General features: G+C 43.4%; 1 long non-coding RNA gene across 1 annotated transcript; it reads right to left on the reverse strand.

Annotated features, from left to right (window-relative positions):
• Window positions 1–4,586: 4,586 nt before the first annotated feature.
• LOC146072439 (uncharacterized) lies at window positions 4,587–9,233 on the reverse strand. The gene is made up of 3 exons (XR_014473127.1): window positions 9,118–9,233; window positions 6,864–7,013; window positions 4,587–4,681 (listed from the first exon to the last, which is right to left on the reverse strand). It is a non-coding gene; the product is annotated as an uncharacterized LOC146072439 (long non-coding RNA).
• Window positions 9,234–22,532: the final 13,299 nt, after the last annotated feature.

The following is a 22,532-nucleotide window of genomic DNA, read 5'->3' on the forward strand; positions in this document are numbered from 1 at the left end:
AGCTGAAATGACAATCGATTGGGCAATTTCCAGATATGAAGATGCAATCTTTAGATGGAAAAATCTGCCGATCACTGAAATAAATCTGTAATGTGTGGGCAAGTCAAATAGATTGTAGAATCCATTTATCTGGCCAAAAAATCCCTGGACACATTTAAAAAATATCCGCAGATAATACCAGATTATTAAGCATGTTTAAAAATCTGATTATGCAATCGATTGGCGATCCCTATTAATTTTTGATTGGGATTGCCAAAAGGGGGAGCCCACACATCTAAAATTAATTGTGGCAATCATCTCCAGATCTCAGGATTGTCACAATTAATTGCTGATGTATGGGGCCCATTACTTTTAGGATGGGCAGTCTTCTGTGAACTGGGGGTGGGTGCTGACATCAAGTGACATCATCTGATCCCCCGAGCAGGCAGGGGCACGCCTGCGTTTGCTGGGGTCTGACCAGTGTTTCTATGGGCATGCCCACTGTTTTTGTGGGCACTCCCATGAGTCGCCGGTTGCCCACCCCAGACCATCCCCTGCCTGTCAATCAGGCAGCAAGTGCCACGGCGAATGAAAATGTAGCAGAATGCGCTCGCTACGGGGGACTGCACAAGCGCATTAGTCCACCATCGGGGACAGGTCTGAATCAGTCCCAGAAGCTCGGATTCAAAATATCCAAACATACTTTATGAACATGGTCCTAGATAAATGAATAATTTGCAATGAGTGTACAATCTTACGGCATATACAGATTGAGTTTATCCAAAAATTCCAATATATTTCTGATGATTAAGTGTACACAAACTTTATTACATGCATAAAATTATTAATATATAAAATTACCTTCAGGCTATGTGTACAAAGTGTCTATGAAACATAAATGCACTCTGTGCCCTTGTGTTTAGACTTGGGCCCCATCCCCAGGATATCTCATTATGGTATGCAAATATTCCAATCTATGGAAACATATCCAAAATATTTCTACTCACTAGAATTTCAGATATGGGACACTCAACCTATATTAGCACTATGAATAACAAGTCTCAGTGAGACACAGAAATGAGCATGTATTGGTTATAAATGAATCATAATTATTCAAACTAGTGGAGAATGTTTAATGTATCCAATCTTCCAGTCAATGAATCTAAGCAGCTCAGTCACGGAAACTTTAGTATAGCGCTTGGTAGAGAACACTACAGTTCTTATTGGTACTTTCATATCTTAAATGGCACTGTATCAAATAACAATTTACATGTTTCATTATTATATTGTAACTTTTTCAGAGCGTAAACTATTCATATATTATAAACTGGTTAAACTTGTGGGTAAACAAGTACTAAGCCTTGGGGAGCGATAAAGTACCAGCCAATCAGCTACTAATTGCCATGTACAGTACTTGTTTGAAAAAGCAGTTTGTAGATTGGTTGGTACTTTATCTGTCTCCATTTACTCTCTAAAAGTTATGTACATCTGCCCCATAGTGTGTTGAAACAACAGAAGCTTTGCACTAACGAGAAAGACAGGGCAGGGCACAACTAGGGGAGGGTTAGGGGGTCACATGCATAGGCGTGTGCAGCACATTTTATTAGCGGGTGCAACATCAAAGGGGGGTGTCTAGTGCAACTTATTGGACATGTCTAACACCACCCATAAGGTGTGTCTAACACCGCCAATCAGCAGTGTCTACCATCATCTATTGGCACTCTCTACAATATAAAACGTCTCTCAGCCACAGCATAATCTCCTGCCTATTTCAGTTTTAGGGCCTTATTTTGGTTCATTCTTTCTGACAAAATCCTTCTTAGATGGGCAAAACCATGTGCACTGCAGGTGGGGCAGATGTAACATGTGCAGAAAGAATTAGATTTGGTGGGGTTTTACTTCAAAGTGAGATCTATATTGCAGTGTAAAAATAAAGCAGTCAGTATTTTCCCGCACAGAAACAAAATTACTCACCCAAATCTAATTCTCTCTGCACATGTTACATCTGCCCCCCCTGCAGTGCACATGGTTTTGTCCATCTAAGAAGGATTTTGTCAGAAAGAATGAACCAAAATAAGGCCCTTAGTCTTCTAATTACTTTGTGTAACGATACATGCAAAAAAACTTAAAAACATATATGGATGGCGCAGGTATGTAGTGATATGACAATGGTCTAGTACAAGTAACATTGCAAAACACACAATTTATTTATAGGCACTTCTGGCATACAGTTCTAAAAAGAAAAAGTATTTGGTAAAAGGTATTGCTAGCGGCAGGGTGGTGTTCATAAGGGTGCGCAGGGCAGGTGCAAGGTACCGGAGTGCCCCAGGCGAGTCGGGGTGGGGGCGCTCCGGTGCCGGGGGGAGGGAGGGGGTGGGGGGGTGGTACCTGTATAAAAAATTGCTGCCCCGGCGTCCCTGCAGTGCTGGGGCGGTCAGGGGTGTCACTGCAGGGATGCCGGGGCAGCAATTTTTTATACAGGTACCACCCCCCCGCCCCCTCCCTCCCCCCGGCACCGGAGCGCCGTAGGGGTACCTGCGGCGCCGTCATGTGTATAAAGCTGGCTGCGGCCGGCTGGGTCCCTGTAGTGAATAGCAAATAACTAGCGCTTCCGGCGCCGCCGCGCGCATAGCGCTAGTTATTTGCTATTCACTACAGGGACCCCGCCGGCCGCAGCCAGCTTTATACACATGACGGCGCCGCAGGTACCCCTACGGCACGGACACCCCTGACCGCCCCAGCACTGCAGGGATGCCGGGGCAGCAATTTTTTTACACAGTTCGCTGGGGGTGAGGGGCGAACTGCCGCCCTCCAGGTGCCGGCGCCCTAGGCAAATGCCTAGAGCTGCCTAGTGGTGGTGCCGGCCCTGAGGGTGCGCACACCTATGGTCACATGCCCCGGGAGCTGGATGCAATGCCCATACATGCATGCAGGGCGGGAAGTGGGTGGAGACTGAGCAGATGGAAATCCTGATAGGGTATATTTATTACATGGCTGATTTTCAGAGATACATATAACCAAGCATATGGTCAAATATAACATTTTTCGATGCACGCTTCTTCTAACAAGGTACACCCAACTAGCATCAGGCCCCATTTGTTGAGGAAGTGCAGGCTTCCTACTCATTTAGCCAAGCCAAAGAGGAAACAAAAGAGCTTTCTACAGTACTCCATAAACATGATCAATTGGTCCTCCTAGTTTTACAATAGTATAAAAACACATAAATACAATTTATAAAAACAAAGAACAAAGCTATATTTAAAAAGCACACAATTAGAAATGTCCTTATTTTTGTAATTCAGAGCATGATCTATGGGTATGCACTTTCAATATAATCTATTTTGCAAAGGATATTTGTGATTAGTTTTATCCAGACAGCAGGTGTCATAGAGGTGTAAGTAGTGTCTGTATTAAGTCTTCCTAGACAGAGAAAAAGAACAAACACAGCAAATGTACTTGTGCCTCGCTGTGCTCGGCCTCCCAAATCCCAGAGTCTCACTGTGACATTAGGGTCTTGGCTGTCCTATAGGATTCACAAGGCTGTTTGGTAATGCACTTTAACAGCTGATGAATAAAACAGAGGTAGAGGGAGAACATGACACTCACAGTGCTCCAAATGGTTTGTGTAATTGCGGTCAATACACTCACCTCGGTTCTGGATAATAGGAACAAGTCGCAATACTCTGCAGCAAAAAGTCTCGTAAATAGAGAGTAAATGCTCAGTCTTTTGTACACCAATGAGTCTGGCCCCAAGTGTGTCCATTTGCTTTCTTCTTTATAAAAAAGCAGTGATGTACCGTCCATGGTGCTTGTAAAGTACCAAAGTGATCATCCATGAGTGTGAGTGGAGAATTAAGGACAATACACCTTTGATTTACTGTTGTAAACTTGTCAAACACTGTCTGTGACTCAGACAGGGGAATCCAAGTGTTTATCATATGTGCTTTTCTCACCAGATAACAAATATATCCAATTGTCTATTTGTGCTATATTCCTGAATAAACCACTGCCAACATACTGTAGAACATACACAGAAGATAGGAAGAACCTTAGACCTGTACCAGAGTCATTGTTATTATCTGCACATTTGCACACAAGAACTTGCCCATGGATCTCTCCTCCTCCACTACCTCTATCCTACATGTCTTTTAGTCCTGGAGTGACAAGTAGAGTAATTTAGAAAAGATGAGCAAGGCTCCATTTGTGTTTATACAGCATATGACCATACCTCACAACTATCCCAATTTTTTCAATATCGTCACTCTTTTGGGGGATGGTCTTGCTTACCATGAGGGGCTGGCAGTGTCTCGCGGTGGGGGGGGGGCAGTTGGGACTCCCCCCTGCCTGCCACTGCTCTGCCCAGCAGAGCAGCAGTGAATAGACAGAGGGGCTGGGGTATGGTCAGCAGCTCACACAGTGGAGCTTTATGGGAGTGATGTGATTCATAAGCCACACCCCCTGCCATGCCCCCAATTTTAGGGCCCACCTACTTCATTCAGAAAGATGGGAGGTATCATATGACTAACATATAACAGGATCCTGTTTCATACATACATGGGCTAATTTTCAGCCACTGTACAGAAAATAAATGTATAATTTTTTTCTACTTACTATATATTCATTTTTGCGTATCCTATTTGCATAACCCATCTTGTAATCGTCTTTTGTTTCCTCTGGTTTTTTGTACGTCTCTTCTTCACCACTGCATTTATAAAAAAAAATTAAGATTCTTTCATTTGCCTTTTCTCTTTCTAGTGTCACTTTTTCCTGAAGGGAACAGTTAATTAGAGTTGCACAGATTGAGCAGTCTCCCTTGCTGAATAGCAGGGCACCTGCTTGTAGCTGAAAGACGCTCTCTAGCAGTATGCCTGCTCACATAATGCTATTTAATGGCTGCATTTAGAACATCTTGCACTTTCAGCTTTCTCTTAAACATCGCAAAGAAAAATTACTTAATTACTTCTCATTTTTAAGACTGTAAAACGAATTATACTTTATCAAGTCCATTGTATTTCTAACTCACACTTCAGGACATCATTTACAGTTAGAGGTTTAAGGGGCATCTATAAATACCTAGCCTGTAGGAGCCAAAGTACAGCCTCCAGCCCTAGCTCAGACTTGTTACCAAATGCCAATCAATGGTTTTATACTCTTAAAACACCCACCGAGCAGAAGTCCAGCGACTGTTCTAACTACAATCTCTCTGCCTGCAGTGTATTCTACTTTTTAATCAATACTTCTCCCTTTCAAGCAACGACAAAGTTTAATTTAAAGGAATTACATTAGAGATCTTTAAATAAGCTTCTCAAAAGAATATGTCTTTCATGGAGAGATCACATTTTTATTAAAGTACTTTTTCCAGAAAAAGTACTACAAGAAAACTGAAGCAATAAAGCTTTTCAAAAATGGTGAAGATGCATGTGCTATACAAGGAGCAATAAACGCTTAAGCCATTCACAACATCCATAACAGGATACCTCCCAACATTCTCCCTGATGCAGGTGGGACCCCTGCTCGGTGTCAGTGCCGGAAAGGGCTGTGGCCTTGTCACAGGGATGTCATCATTATGGTGGCATAGCCAGCGCTCTGAGAGCAGCAGGCCATGCCCCCTGTGCCTCTGTCTCCATGAATAGACGATGTGCACATGAGCACAGCATCTATTCACTGATAAGCATCGGTGAACAGAATACGCGGGACAGTTGGGGGGTATATGTCAGTGGTTTCCAAACTTATCCTCAAGCATACCTCCAAACATGACCCTCTACAGAAGGGACACAATGCCCTGTTTCTGGACTTCCCTCTAAATGTATGATAGCAATCACCTGTGTTGAAGCACCTTTCTGATCACTTAACCTGTTCAAAACAGGTGATGGTAATCATACGTTAAGAGGGAAGTCCAGAAACAGAATTGTGTCCGTCCTGGAGAGGGTCATGTTGGGAGGTATGCCCTCAAACATCTAAACTGGGATATCCATGCTTGAGCACAGGTGTATTAATTAGTACTTCAGTTTTATTTAACCATCTCTGGTCAAGCATGGATATTCTTAAAACCTGGATTGTTATACTGGGTACGCACTTAACGATACTGTATATCTGTCCAATCCTGCTGTTTGTTATTTGCTTCTGTATCTTTCCAGATTTTTGAACCAATCAACCATTTTCTCCCAAACACTGGAAAACAGTCATTAATACAATTTGGTTTACTTTGTTTTATCAATTTGGTGTTCTCTGGGGTAAATCAATTTATCCAAAAACAAAACAGCAGCACTCGTGTTCTTGTAAAAATAAATTCACTCAAAAACTGTATCCGCTCAATGTTTTAGTCATTTAGACTTTTATATGTATTTTCTTAATAAAAGTGACTCCAATATTAAAGCCTCGACTCCCCTACAGTAGTAGTGATGTGTGGACTGGCATTTTGAGGCCTCTGAGAAAGCCAGCAGTGTGGTGTGTATACCCAATAGTATACGTGTGTGTGTGGATAAGGAGGTAGCCTGGGAGTATTGTATTATATTGTCGAGCCATATGGTAACCAGCACACAGAGTTAATTTTATTTGATATGGGTCTGATTTAATTTCTCTTTGTACAATTGCATCTGTAAGCCTTTTTCTGTTTCAGTTAATGATTGTGCTTCAACCTGCATATGAAAATAATGATTATTAACACTTGTTTTGTATGATTAGTTAATGATGCACCTGACTATAATCCTACAATTAGATTCTGCTCTGCTCACTTTGCATTTTGGTCATTGATAAAAATAACACTTTTTTTTTTTTACAGTAATTCAATATTACAATAATTAATAATCAATATTTATATATATATATATATATATATATATATATACACACACACACATACACATGCACATACTGACACACACAGAGTAGATACTCCTTTACTCCTTGGCACAGCAGCTGTTCCTCTGTCATCTTCTCTGCAAGGATAGTCAAGCGCATTGCACCTGTGTTCCCATACAGACATCGATGATCTCTGGAAGAATATTAATCTTCCCTGCATCTACCTGTCAAAACTGAACAGAAGAGAGACAGCTATTAAATATGTCTGTGTACATATGGCCTAAGGCAGTGTCTGGAACTTGTCTAAAGCCATGTTCAGCTCATACCAACCATTTGTTACTTGAGGAGCATTAGTCACAAACTGTGAAAAAAATCATTATGACATACATTCTGATTAACCAACAAAACAAAATATTCACACGCCTTCAACTTATTAACCTTAATATAGGTATTAACTTTTTTTATGCTTTTTTTCAGATTAGAACATAACCGTACCATCAATAGTCAAACATCAGATACTTTTGATAGTCTTCTCATAGTGTTAGATCTCATTTTCTTTCACTTTGCATATGACTTCCAATCAGTGGCGTAGCTAAGTTTTGGGCACCCAACCCCCCGCCGTTAGGGGGGGGGCGCCCCCCGCCGCTGCCGCCCCGCCAAGCAGCCCCCGCCGCCCATGCAAACCCCCCCCCAATCCCCGCAGCCTTACCATTGCGCTGGTCCCGGCGGCTCCGTTCTTCTGCTGAAGACCACCACAAAATGGCCGCCCCCATACAGCAAACAGTTTCAGAGAACTGTGTGCTATATGGGGGTGGCCATTTTGTGGTGGTCCTCAGCAGAAGAACGGAGCCGCCGGGACCAGCGAGATAGGTAAGTCTGCGGGGGATTGGGGGGGTGTATCTATAGCACCGCAGCCCCCGGCGCCCCCACATGCACAGTGCCCCCCCCCCTGCGGTGGCGGGGGCTGCGGTGCTATAGTTACGCTGCTGCTTCCAATCAACTTATCAAACTATTTGCTTATACTGTATTTATCCTTACCAGGCATAAGCAGTTATCTAACTTTATACTATAATTTTGTGCTGGCTTACTTTAGTTTTAATGCTGTCCATACACGCCCCGATACGGGCGTGCGTTCCGTGCTTAACAAGCACGGATTGCATTGCATTGCCTGTGCATGCGTTGTGCATGCAATGCGATGCAATGTGATGAAAACAAAGTACAAAAAGTATGTGCAAGCACATACTTTTTGTACTGTGCGATGAGGTGCCGCGGGAGCGCGCACCTCAAAGCACAGAACGCATCGCAGCGTGTATGGGCTGCTTAAGACTGAATATGCTGTATATACTTGGGCAATAGGTAACAAGGTAATAATGTACATTTCCAATCAGGTGATTTAGCATATAATGTTTCTTGGAAACATTCTGTACTGTACAGTAACATATTATATCAGTAGAAATCACATGAGTACAGTACATTAGCTTGTGGCAGGAGAACAAGAATTCAGCAGGGTACACAAACATGACTGCTTTACTGTAGTGTAATTTGAGGTCACTGTGTGAATGGCTTTGCGAGTGTCTCCTCTGCAAAAAAAGAGGTTACCACTTTCAGATCAGGTAGTTTAGCATCCAATGCAGCATGGGTACATACAGTACTTTACTATACCTTACAGTTGCTTGTACAGTAGTAACAGCAGAAATTAAAGCATGAGTAAATAAGTGATTTGATCTTGGTGAATTTACAGTACTGTATAAAGCAATTTTAAACCCTGCATCTATGTGGAAGGCATAAAGGGCCTTATTTTGGTTCATTCTTTCTGACAAAATCCTTCTTAGATGGACAAAACCATGTGCACTGCAGGGGGGGCAGATGTAACATGTGCAGAGAGAATTAGATTTGGGTGAGTAATTTTGTTTCTGTGCAGGGAAAATACTGACTGCTTTATTTTTACACTGCAATATAGATCTCACTTTGAAGTAAAACCCCACCCAAATCTAATTCTCTCAGCACAAGTAACACCTGCCCCACCTGCAGTGCACATGGTTTTGTCCATCTAAGAAGGATTTTGTCAGAAAGAATGAACCAAAATAAGGCCCAAAGTACTGTATGTGTACATTTCTAGTTACTGTGCTTGATCTGTATTCAGCGATCTTGTAGCCCAGGGCTCATCTGTAAAGCATATTATTACTGGGTGTATGCCGCCACACCTGTATGCTGCATTTAGCATACAATAAAGTAATTTTTGCACTTTATTACTGTACTTCCGCGGAGACCTCACGCATGCACAATGGTGATTTTCAAAAGCAACATTTGGTGGATAACCATAAGCATTACACTCACCAGCAACTTCTTAAGCCACACTAAACCATGTTGCGCCACGCTGTAACATAATATGCTTCCCTGCGACAAGTGCGCCTCGTGTATCAATCCAATGGCCATAGGAAGGATAGATGAGCTAGGCTACATAAATAGGAAGCAATGTGAAGTATAAGAGTTACATATGCATAGACACAATAGACAGAGTAAGTGACATGTCAATGGGTCAAAATAATATGAAGTACTGTATTTCAATCACACAGCAATATAATGATATACACACTTTGATGCATACTGTATGTGTGTTTCGCACGTGATTGGCTAATGTGTCTTATGGAAAACCGTATTCATATTGTAAAATAATTATATCTAGGCAAGCAGTAAATATACTTTACAGTGATACATATATTATCCTGACTTATTACTATGTGGATTCTGTCAGTCTGATATGTTTATGCATTTTTAATACACATACAAATAGTAATTCCAAAACAAGTTCAAGATGTGAAAACTCATCTCTATTCAATAATTATTTACAGGCACATAGAAATAATTCAGAATATGAAATACACAGTACTGTAATGATAAATATTCTAATTGTTATATATGCTTCCTATTATGCATCAGATAACAGTACTCAAAACCACATCATACAAACTTATACATGACATATTTATGATCAATAACTATGAGGGACTATGTCTATTCATGTTTCTCATGGTCTTCTTTGGACTCTCTCTGAACAGAAAACTGTACATTGGCTCAGCTCTATCTCCATCTCCTACAGTATGTCTGATTTCAACATTATAACCCTACATTATTTGGAAAGTGCCTATATTTAAAACCCAACTCATCTCTCCAGCTATTTTTTATACATAATATGTTAATCCAATATATCATTTTAGTTCTGCCTGGGATCATAAAACCAGTACAGTACTGTCTCAGTAAATAATGAAATTTGGGTATTCTTTTTATCAGCACTTTTCATGTAACCAGCTTGATATGTAGGTAAGGTCCATCAGGCCTAAGGTCCCTGAAGGTAGGTCCAAAGTGGTTATACTATATGAATAAATATAACTTCCTTTTGCTAGAAAATGGATCCACAAAGCTCCAGTGGAAGAGCAGTGGTCACACATGGATGCTGCTGTGATCCCCACAGGTTCTACTGTACATGGAGGTGTCCCTTTAGGGCATGGGGCCCAGATGCAGGAAACTCTGTTGCATACGGGTTGTATGCCCCTGCCTGGAGGGCCACTTAACACTTTCCAGGGAACATATGATGGGCTGCACACAAAATATAATTTACAAAAGTGTTAAGTGGCCCTCCAGGCAGGGGCATACAACCCATATGCAACAGAGTTTCCTGTGTCTGGGCTCCATGCCCTAAAAGGACACCTGCATGTAAAGTAGAACCTGTGTAGTTCTAACTGGGTGTTTATACTGCACTTTTACCTGGGTCCAACCCTGGTAGCTAACAGGGTTGGATTCCCAGGTAATTTGATCCGGGTTATTTTTCAAGTTATGATTTGGATAGACCTAACAATAATCATGGTTATTGTGGCAGTGGATATTAACTTCTAGCACTGACAAACATTGTGCCTTTCACACCCTTAACTACTCTGTATGGCAGTCCTATAACAATGAAGGTGCAGCTATATATTGGCACATTGTAGTAGCTGATTCTGCTCCCACTTCCATAACATTATTCCATTGCCAATCAAATAAAAAGAAAATAATATGGAAATCTAGATAATAAATAATAATAATTTTATTTATATAGCACTCTTTCTCCAATAGGACTCAAGACGCTTAATAGATAGAATGAATATAATACAGTACAGGAACAAAGAAGTACATAAAAGCTTTTCATAAGGGACTGAAGGAAATGCTTGAGTAAATAGGAAAGTCTTGAGTCTGTTTTTGAAGCATTCTAGAGTGGGGGTCTCTCGAACTGTGCGTGGAAGTGAGTTCCATAAAGTGGAAGTTGAATGGCTGAAAGTTCGACCCCCAGATGAATTACGGGAGATCCTAGGTACTGCTAAAAGTCCTTCATCTGCAGATCGCAGTAATCTGGTGGGACAGTATGGAATCAGAAGCTGCTTCAGGTACCTTGGGTCTTGGTCATGTAGGGCTTTGAAACTCAGTAGATTGATCTTGAAAATGATTTGCCATTTTTTTGGCAGCCAGTGAAGGGAGTAGAGAATGGGAGTAATGTGGCTAGAACGGGGCTGGTTAGTTAACAGCCTGGCAGCTGTGTTTTGTACCAGTTGTAATCGGTGCAGTTCTTTTGCTGGGAGACCAAGGTAGAGGGCATTGCAGTAATCCAAATGAAATGATACAAATGCATGTGTGACTTTTGGCAGATCTTCAGATGGGATTAAGTGTTTGATTCAGGCTATGTTCCTCAGATGAAAGAATGAGGATTTGATTGTGGCTGATATCTGATGTTTAAGTGTCAATCCACCATCCAGTACCACGCCAGATCACAGGTAGTGGGACCAGAGGTGGAACTAGCGAGTTGTGGGCCCAGGTGCAAAAATTTGCTTCGGGCCCCCCCATACTCAAAATAGGGACAGTGTGCACCGAAGGCGGGCACCAAATATTTAGGGCATAGCTTTGTGGGAAAGTTGCATGGACAATAATAGTGTCACAGTAGTGTCTATTATTCACATTACACCACATAGTAGTGCCACTTGTACACATTGCGCCAGGTAGAGCCCCTCATTACCCCATTTATAACCCAGGTTATTGCCGGGTTGAGATGCGATGTGAAAGCAACAAACTGGCATTTCAACCAGGTTATAAGATGATTTCAATTAAATTGAAATACATACACAATGTGTGTGTATTTATACGTTTAGGGTCCAATTCAGGATTGCTAATGGTGATCCAAAGTTGGCCCCAGACCCAATGGTTGGGGCTTGCGGATGCGCATTTTTGCGCATGTGCAAACCCCAGCACCAAACGGCTTTGGCGAGTTACACACTCACAAGTCCGTTCATTGCGGGGAGGGAGGTCCGGGGGTGGAAATGGGGCTGGAGCAGGGGAAGGCCCAGTGTTTTATGGGCATCCCCATGAAACTGCTGGGTGTTCCCCTGGGTATGCAGGTGGGCCGATGCCTGCTTGAGGTGGGCAGCTGACATCACAGGATGTCAGCGCCCGCCTTATCTTCGGTGATTTGGGGAGGAAATAAAAGGCAGGAGAAATCATTCGATGGTCGGTGACCATCGAATGATTTCTCCTGCTAACGGAGGAATGCGAGGAGATGTTTTACATTTTATTATTTAATAATAATAAAAAAAACACACAACATAGAGGAGATTAAATTTAAATACACAGCTCCACTATAACATATATAACATTTACACCTACCCTAGGAGATAAATAACAACCCACCCTCACCAATATTACATACCCCCACATATTAAACTGTAAATAATGGCCACCATTACAAATAGTGTCCACCTTGCATATTATAGTGTAACACTCACTGTATTATAAGACACACACTGCCATGTAGTTACCCCATTAGTCACTCTCTTGTGTTCTTCTTAGTTCTCATTGTCAGCTGATGGAGGAAGCCAGCCAGCCACGAGGACAGGAGGAGTGGCAGAGCCTTGAGCAGAAGCATGGAGAAGGGGGTAAACAGCAGGAAAGCAGGGGGACTGGAGAAAACACCTGAGAGGGTAGGGCAGCTGAGGGGGTGGGCAGCGGAGCAGAATATGAGAATTGAGAAGAGGGTGACTGGAGGACAGAACACAGACAGGGAGGAGCCCAGAGGACAGGAGAAGGGGCGGGACAGGAAAGAAGGCAGCTCAATGGTGATTGGTCCTATGGGAAGGAGGACCAGTTGCCAGAAAGAGCAGGTGCTGATCCTAATGGAGGGCTATAATGCCGGGCACAGTGAGTGACACTCCCCCTACTACCCCCTCCCTCCCCATGGCCACTGCAGAATCACTCAGCCTTCACAGCCTGCACTGCAGCACCGGCGGCTGTGATGGCTGTCACTAGGGGAAGCAGTGCCGCGGATCTGTATCAGAGATCCGATCGTCACCTCCTCCTGCCGCGCAACATCAACCCCGTCCTCTCGCCCGTCTGCCCCCCCCCCCCCCCCCGCATCCAGGCCGCCGAACTTGGAACTTAAGTTTAAAAATAAAAACAGGGAAATGGCGGCATGTGGTGCAGACGGCAGCGGGCCCCATGAACTAGATTGCACCGGCTGCACTGCCAGTAGTTTCGCCCCTGAGTGGGACGCAAAATCTGGACAATTTCAGCAATGTCCTTTACATCCATTGGGTCAAAGCTGGTCTGTGAGGATAGGTGGCTTTCATTGTCAGGCTTGATAGTTTGGCACTCTTCTAATGGAACTGTGGAGATTCCAGCCCTGATAGCGGATATTTTATCTGTAAAGAATTTAGCAAACTCATCACATCTTGCCTGGGAGAGTGTTTCATCAGGCTGCAGGCATGCTGGCTTGCAAAGCATTTCCACTATGCGGAAAAGTTGAGCAGGCCTATTGGTTACTGCCATGATTTCAGTTGACAGGAACTCTGACTTCTTACGGGTTATTATCGATTGATATTCCTCAATATGCTTTGTTAGTTTTATCTTGTTCTCCAAAAGGTTAGTCTTCCTCTATTGACAGGAAAAACAAAGGAAAATTTGTGATGCTCTGTGCTGCTGTAGATCTAATAATAGTTGTTTTAGTCTGCTGATCAAAAAATTATGAACCCGGACACACTGTTTATATCATAAATTATTTATAGAAAGATAGTAATATTAAAAAACATTACATACAAAAAAAAAAAAAACACAAAATAAAAATGTACATATATAGCTCTAAAATAGGGCTTGAATGATAAAATAGCACTCGGGGGAATGGGGAGTCTCCAGCACTAGGTTGGTTAATGATGGAAGAATAATTTCTCTTTATAATGACAGTTCAGCAGATGGTGGGTAGCCTCTGCGCAAACAATAATTAGTGAGCCGGTTTAACAATATGTAGCCAGTTCCTTAGCATGTATGCAGACACGCAGAATAGTCTTTGGTTGGCAAACAGTCAGTCACCGGTTAGGGAAAAAGGTGATGGTATAATCAGATCCATGTGTATACTCACTGAGCAAAGCAGACTATGCAGGGTTCACCAGAACATAGGAGCGTACCCGCCGCTGTTAACCAGGGTTTGTCCCGCTCAGCTGTTTTGGAGGCGGGTAGCCGGCAAATGAATGAAGATCAGAGTTGCTCACCACGGGTAGAGAATGCGCCCGTACTGGTGTTTAAGTTAGCGGTATTGGAGCAAGGCACGGCATTCAGCGTGGTTGATACAAGCCGGCTGGGGAGGACTGGAGACTCCACGGAAAGTGCAAATGACGTCAACGCGTTTCGTAACCAAGATACACTGGGAACTTTTTCAAGTTTTTCCGTCTTGAAAAAGTTCCCAGTGTACTGTATCTTGGTTACGAAATGCACTAATATCAATTTATTAAAAATAAATTAAAATACATTAAAAAACATATTTAAATAAATGAATGTAATACATATTATACCACAATTGTATTTTTGATTGGCATATAAATGGTGCAAGCCTTGAAAAGTTAACCCCTTTATATTGAATGGGGGTATTGTGGGAAAAACCCCACTAGTCCTTCATATACGGATCCTGTTCCTATTGGACTCCAAATGGGTAAAAAGTTATTTGGGGGGACAGTAGGTGAGCTCACATATCTGGGATAGCTGTCACTGCTCCATGCTGTATTAGGAAGTGGTCCCCGTGAGAGTGATGCACTGTCCTTGCTTGTATTAGTTGTAAATCCCCAAAAGGTAGCAAAGTCCACTTTTTGGGTCCTGGTTCAGGTATCCTTGCGGAAAGTAAGCTTTATTCCGTTTCCACACTGGGGAAAGAGAAGGTGGGGGTGCTGTAGCCTTAGATCTGAAGCTTTAATAAGGTCAGCAATTGTAGCAGTCTTGTTTCTTATAGATCTGGTATTACAAAGGACAGACCTGATTGGGCATACCAGAGGGCCTGTAGTTTTCTTTATGTTAAGCGCTGGGGCTCTGGGTATGGGAGTCACAAAGGGAGGATTGACAGTTCTGTCCTTCCAAGTACAGGGCCGTCTGTTGGAACCACTTCTATTTGTTTTCTCTTTGGAACTGGGGGTGCGCAGGTGAGTAAGGGACCTCGGTGGTTACAGGGAGAAAAATGTGTCCGGCCTGCTTGCTTCCCACGACTGCGTCTGTTTTCTTTCTTTTTTTCTTGGAGAAAAGAAGCCTGTGCTGGTGCAATAGGAACTGCAGCACATTGTGGGCGGAGTGAAATAATGAAGCTGGAGGTAAACTTATACATTGTTTCATCAATGTTGGGCTTACTATAAGTACGGAATGCATTTGATGATGAAAGAGGGAGAGAAAGCAGTTATGGTGTTTTTCCAATTCAGTGTGTGATCCAGAGATTATTATGGATTCTTCAACAGAATAGATGACATCTTTATTGATCAGCGTTTATCACCTGATAATATACCCTAGTTAGTAGACCAATTCTCAAAACTATTAAGAATTTTTAAATTAGTGTATAGAAAATAAAACAAAACACCTGGCAATAATTTCTGACCAATTTCACAGATACATGTTGTTCCCAGTGTGAATGTACTTTTATATTTCAAGGAATTAATATATGAGCAGCAAAGAAAACAACACAACAGTTACCCAATACAATATAGGTTTATTATACTCAACTTCGGTAGTTCAATTTAAGCAGTAAAACAGTCCGTAATCACATCCAGGGAGCCTCGCCTGTCATTTCGACACCTGTGTGCTTAAGGAGAGGTCAGGGCACCGTCAATTCATCGTCCGTCCATGAGGTCCGGGATGAGGCTACTGGACTGTCCTTCTTATGAGCTTATATACACAGTTCTAGGTGTTAGTTCCCAAAACAGTAACACAATAAGAGGTAATAACATACATTGGTGTTGCACAGCATAACCATAGTTCCTAAAAAGGATGTAACAAATGCATGCACATGGAATATCTATATATATACAGGGGTTAAAGTGAGGGGGAACTGGGTGGAACTGAGTTCCACCACCTCTAATGGTGAGGAGGAACATTTTAACCTACACATTGGCTCTGCACAGTAATTCTTCAGAAAAGCATTGTAGTTTGCAGGGGGATGCTAAAAAAACCTACCACTGGCCCTGTCTCTGCCTAATGTGGGGAGGGGAGGGGGTGTAATTAGGTGGCATAGAGAAATGAGTTCCCCCACCTCTGCATAACCACTTTAAGCCCTGTCTATATATATACACCCATATATATATCCCTAAAAAGGTTGTGAACACATCAAAAAGCATACCAACTTTAGCACCCCTTACATATGTTATATGGTAGGTTCATCGATATGGAGAAAAATGGTATTTGCATGAAAAAGACATGTTATCACTGCATGCAAGTATAAAAGTTAATGCCTTTAACATATCTAGACCATAATCATCCATACTGCATGAAAAACATAAAACATCCACTGTACACTATAACTCTATGTGCACACCCTGCCAGCAACAACATACGCTGTGCACCGCAGATGGCTGCTTTGGATGGTTTCTCTATTGTTTTATTCATAAAGAGCAGGCATTCCTGAGCTCAGGGTGCCCTGGCAGCACAGTTTTTTGTGGTATCCAGGCTTTAGCACAAATAGTTAAATCAAAATAACAGATACTGGGTCACCTGTGCTCAAGCATAGCTATCACTGGGGCCTGGGCTGTTTGTGTGCCCTGAGATCTGAGTTGAGAATGCCTGACATTTACTGTAAGGTGAAATTTAATAGGATGAGAGATTCAGAAAGTAGAGATTTGGTAAGAAATCTCCAGGGTTTTTTTTAAAGCGGAAATCATTTATACTTCAAGATCAAACTGGTTTTGCAGTGTAAATGATTGCCGCTTTAAAAAAACTGGAGATTTCTTATAAAATCTCTAACTTTCTGAACCGCTCATCCTATAAAATTTCCCCCATAGTATATCATATAGCACACAATGTCCGTTTTCTCATATGATACTTGAGTTCTTGTATGACTTAATTCCTACAATGTTACCTTCGTAGTGCACCCAACATGGCTGCCTCACCTGGTACGCTGGTGGATGAGATGAAAAATACATGGGCTTGATTTACTACTTACTGCTACAAGTGGTAGGATGCTGCAACCAACATGTTTTGTGTAATCTAGTCTAGGCGTAATCTATTCCACCAACTGTAATCTTACATAGTACAATAAAGATGGCGGACTCACCTATTTACTTGCATGAGTGGGATATATAACCCTGGTATTCAGTGGCATAACTACAGAGGGTGCAGGGGATGCAACTGCTATGCGCAAGGCCGGATTAACAATGGGACTGATGGAGCTACAGCTCCAGGCTCACTCTCCAAATAGGCCCATTTTGTAGATGAGGGCCAGGGTTTTCCAACGAGCCCAGCTCCACGTCGCTAGCCCCCCGGGAACCGGAGATACCGCCTGGAAGGGAACCGGAGATACTGCCTGGAAGGTTTTCCCCGTAGGATAACATGGGACCCGCTAATTTCGACCTCCACCCGGTTCCAACGGCTGCCAGTTCCCCCTCCGGCATTACAGAAGCTCGAAGTTGATCTCAATCGAACCCAAATCGCTGGGCTTTCAATCTGATACCAGGCTGCTCCATATGGGTTCATTGGTTCTAGAGATATTGTGGGTAAACAATTTTTTTTTTCATTTCTAAAATGTAAATTCATGGCTGTTCATGTTGTTTGAGGACAGATTTCTCTGGAACCAAACGGCCCAGTTTCACGGGACCAAAATCATTCGAAGCCTACATGTAAATGGGTCAGTTGGTTCCGAATATATGGCTAGATGTTTAAAGGGGGGTGGGGGTGGTTTTTTTCTCCCCCCTCACACCAGAAAATGCAGGGACTAGGCTGGTGTAAAAGGGGCCAGTCCGGGAATGTCCCTGCATGATCCTGGGACCATTTTCCCAGGTAAGACCCTGCATTTTCTGGTGTGAAAGGGGTATTATTTCAAATAGCCAGGACATGCAGTGCTCTGAATACAGCCAGGCAGCCCCCTGCTCTCTGTCGGTCAATGGCTGTCATTTCTGCCCGGCGGCTGCTGTCCCCCAGTTACCGCGAGCATGTATTCCCCCTTGGCAATGAACATGTAATCCCACATGGCAACGAGCATGGAAACCCTGGCAATGACCATGTAGGTTAGAAACACTTATGTAGCATAATTTTTAATGGGCATTATGGTGTATGGCATAATACGAGTTTATGGTGTGTGGCTTAACATGTAATGGACATTATGGTGTAAATTTTTAATGCACTCCTTTGGCACGCAATGCCCCTATTTATGAAGCATATTGTGCATTATTGCTCAATCTGTTTGGTATAGTGCAGGCATGTCGAAACTATCGCCCTCCAGCTGCTGTGAAACTACAAGTCCCATCATGAATTGCCACAGTTTTGCTCTTAGGGAATGCTAAAACTATGTCAAGGCATGCTGGGATGTGTAGTTTCACAACAGCTGGAGGGCCACTGTGTGGACATGCCTGTTATAATATGCATTTTGGCTTAATCCATGTTGCAAAATGTGAATTTGTGTGCCATAGTGTGAATTTTGGCTCAATTGGTGTGAATTTTGGCTCATTCCATGTGGCATAATGTGTAAGAGGCAACGGTACTTATGTAATATCTGGGCTTCCGTTTTTCTTATGAGACCGCGTCCCCTCGCCACGCTTCGGGCACCAGTTTGCAGCAGGAGGTGCCCTTGGAGGTGAGTGGCACCGCAACTGATGATGTGGCCTGGCCTTCCGCATCCCCCGACACCCCCTGCCAACCCCTCCTCTCCCACCCACCCAAGAATGGTTCTACAATCACCGGCAAACCCCCCCCTGTACAGCAGCTGAGGGGCAAGTGAGCACCGGAGCGCCCCCCCCCCCCCCCCCTGGGGCGCTCCGGTGCCTGACACCGGCACTGGGCAAGGACAGTATAAGGGGGTTACTATTGTGTTGCATGATTTGTGAAAGGGGTATATGGTGTGGTAAACTTAGGTGACCACATCAAAGGTGCTGAAATGTCTACCAAGTTTCAGCTTTTAGTATTTTTTTTATGACTGGATTGCCGCCTCACCCCGCAAGTATCTTAGGACATCAGCGTCCTGCAGGTGCACCTTTGAAGAGCACCCACCAATATATCCCCCTGCATTTTTACTATGCCAGCCCCCTGCCTTTTCCAGGCATATATAATTAGTTGAAAGTATTTACACAAATAGAGACACACCCATGAGCATACCACCGAAACAGAACACTGGTCACGCCACCCACATTATTAGGTGCTGGCCGCAACCCCTATTATTGCACATAATAGGCCCGTGATAATTTTCAGCTCCAGGCCCATTTAGACCTTAATCTGGCTCTGGTTATGCGGCCCGGCCATTTGGGGGCCCGAGGACCCAGCAGGCTATCCCCTGCACCCTTTTCCGTCTCTTTCTTACTTATTTTAATTTAAAATACCGTAGTATTCTTAGCCATGCAGTGCTGGGACTGGAGCTGTGAGCTTTATTTCCCGGCAGGAGGCCGGGTGCAGAGTGCAAAAAAAAAACACTAGAGGGCGCTGCTCCTTTCTCTGTATTCAGCCGACAGTCAGTGAGATGAACAGCGAGCAGCAGGTTTCTCCTTCACACGAGGAGTAGGTAGCCTCCCTGCCCCTTCCTTGCAATCTTCTGTAACTAACTGCCTGCGCCCCCCCACCCCCTGCAATTTCCTATATCTGGCTGCCAACCCCCACCAAGTGACAATCGTGTGAGCTGATCTGTAAGCTGATCCTGCCAAGTGACAGCCCGTCCCCCATTTTCTATGAGGCATGTGCCTGTCAACCCCCCAATTGACAGCCTGCCCCCTAGTAGTGTCTCTCCTGCCAGCTATCCCTTCCCTCCCTCTCCTTGACACACTCTTTATCTCCCCAATAGCCTCTGTCTCACTCTCCCCCCCCCCTTTAAGGGCATTATAGTGGCAGGGGCAGGTGGGGGGGGCCCTATCAAGATGTTGCTATGGGGCCCACAAACTTCTAGTTACGCCCCTGCTGGTATTTATTACTCAAAATACTGTAACTGTACCAGCCCTGCAATAATCATAACGTTGTTTTACTTACAAATCCTTTTGTAAAATGTGTTTTTTGTTTTTGTCTGCAAAGCGGCTTTGATTCATGCTGGAGAAAAGCGCTATATTATGCTGCTTTCAGACCGCATAACTGGCTTTGACCCTGTATTTGGAAACGTTTCCAAAAACGGGTCTGCCAGATAAAACCCCTTTCACACCGCAGCACTTAAACGGTATATTACCGTTTAAGTGCCGATTTTTTGACACTGGCAGACCCGTTTTTGGAAACTTTCCAAATACAGGGTCAAAGCCAGTGCAGCCTTCAGCCCTCCCCTCCGTGCAGCTCCCCCCCCCCCCCCTCGCGTGTCGACCGAGAGCATGTCGACGCCCCCCGCGCATGTCGACGCCCCCCGCGCATGTCGACGCCCCCCGCGCGTGTCGACGCCCCCCCCACCCCACCCCGCGTGTCGGCCCCCCCCCCGTGTCGACTTACCCCGTGCCGGTACCTCCGTTGTGGACTGCAGCTCAGTATGCTCGGAAAGCACTTATGAAAAAAGTGTCTTCCAGAAAATGGCTGCCCCATAGGAAACCCTGTTTAAAAAAACTGTCTTCCGTATGGGGGGCAGCCATTTTCTGAAAGACACTTTTTTCATAAGTGCTTTCCGAGCATACTGAGCTGCAGTGCCGGGAACCACAACGGAGATACCGGCACGGGGTAAGTCGACACGGGGGGGGGGGCGCCGACACGCGCGGGGGGTCGACACGCGGGGGGGCAGTCGACACGCGCGGGGGGCGTCGACACGCGCGCGGGGGGTGTCGACACGCGCGGGGGGGGCTCCAGTGCTGTGAATACTTAATGAGCGCTCATTAAGTATTCACTGTTCTGAATTTAGGACCCAGCTCATTGGCTGGGTCCTAAATACCGTTTCTGAGCCGATTTTTGCGCTAAAATACCGGTTCAGAAACGGGTAGGACCCTGCATTTTAACCGGTTAGAAAAAACGGCATTTTCTAACCGGTTAAGTGGGACTGGACCTTTCAGACCGCACACATTACCGTTTTAAAACGGTAAAAAAACGGCAATTTACCGTTTTAAAAGTGCGGTCTGAAAGGGGCATTAGTGAAATAATTAGAATTATTATTATTACTATCAAAACAGAGCATGGTGTTTGAACAAATGCCAGGCAATTAATTCGCCCTTAAAGTAATTGCTGAAAAAATGAGCGACTCCTGTCTTTTTTCATTTTCTGACTACAGTAAACTGTGCTGATAATGAATAACGTACATGTACTGTATCTATAGGAAGCCTCCTATACACAAAAATATGGTGGGGAACATATACATCTGGTTAGAAATAGGTTACATGGTGAAATAAAACACACACCTAAAAATGATATATTGAACTGATGCACTATTTTCTCTTTGTTTAGGCATACAGATTTATGGCATGTTTATAAATATAATTTTATGCTGCTGTTGTCTTAACTGCTTTCTTTGTCAAATATGATTAAATGTAATTTTCCCTCAACACCTGAATCAGCTTATTCAAGTTTGTAATCACAGCAATGTCATATTATGGTATCCGGAAGCATGACTGACAACAGAGAGGCTTTATAATTCTGTAAAAAGAATTCATTATCATACCGAGGCAGTAGAAGTGTCACTCAGTGTCATAGTGTCAGTGTAACTAGTCATCTTTACTATTATTATTTATTTCTATAAGCATTAATGAAAAATCTAGCAGGATTAATGACAGATTTTTATGAGGAAATAAGTAGATCTACTTTTGTTTCCTCATTGCTAGTGTTTGTTTGACTGACTAATCAAATGATCTGTTTAATGCTATTTTTTATTTATTTGTTATGTAACTATATGTTAAATGTATTTTGGTTAAAATGTTGTACATGCAAATCCATCACATATGGTAAACAACAAATAGGCAGAGTAACTTTAATAAAACATTTTTAACTCCCATATGTGTAACAGATATCAGGCACATATACACCATAGGGTAGTTGGGAGGTATGCCTATCACAAGAATTCCTGTGAAGGGGAACCAAGAGGGGCGCAATAGGTATGGGCTGTGAGACTCAGCAGTAGCTGCAAAGATGCCGGTTGTGTCAAACCCGGAATTTGAACAAAAAACAAAGTGTAAAAAGATATGCAGCACTAAAACGATTTTTTATTTTATTGAACTATATATTGTTGGATTCACTTCACAAGTTATTATCATTAAAAATGGGATTTTTGTAAGAACTTACTGTTCGAACCCCTTTCTCTGAGTCCAGTCCGGTGACACAGCTCCACCTTGGGATATAGGAGGGTC

The sequence above is a fragment of the Crinia signifera genome, chromosome 4, assembly GCF_055691185.1.
Source record: "Crinia signifera chromosome 4, ASM5569118v1, whole genome shotgun sequence".
Lineage (NCBI taxonomy): Eukaryota > Metazoa > Chordata > Amphibia > Anura > Myobatrachidae > Crinia > Crinia signifera.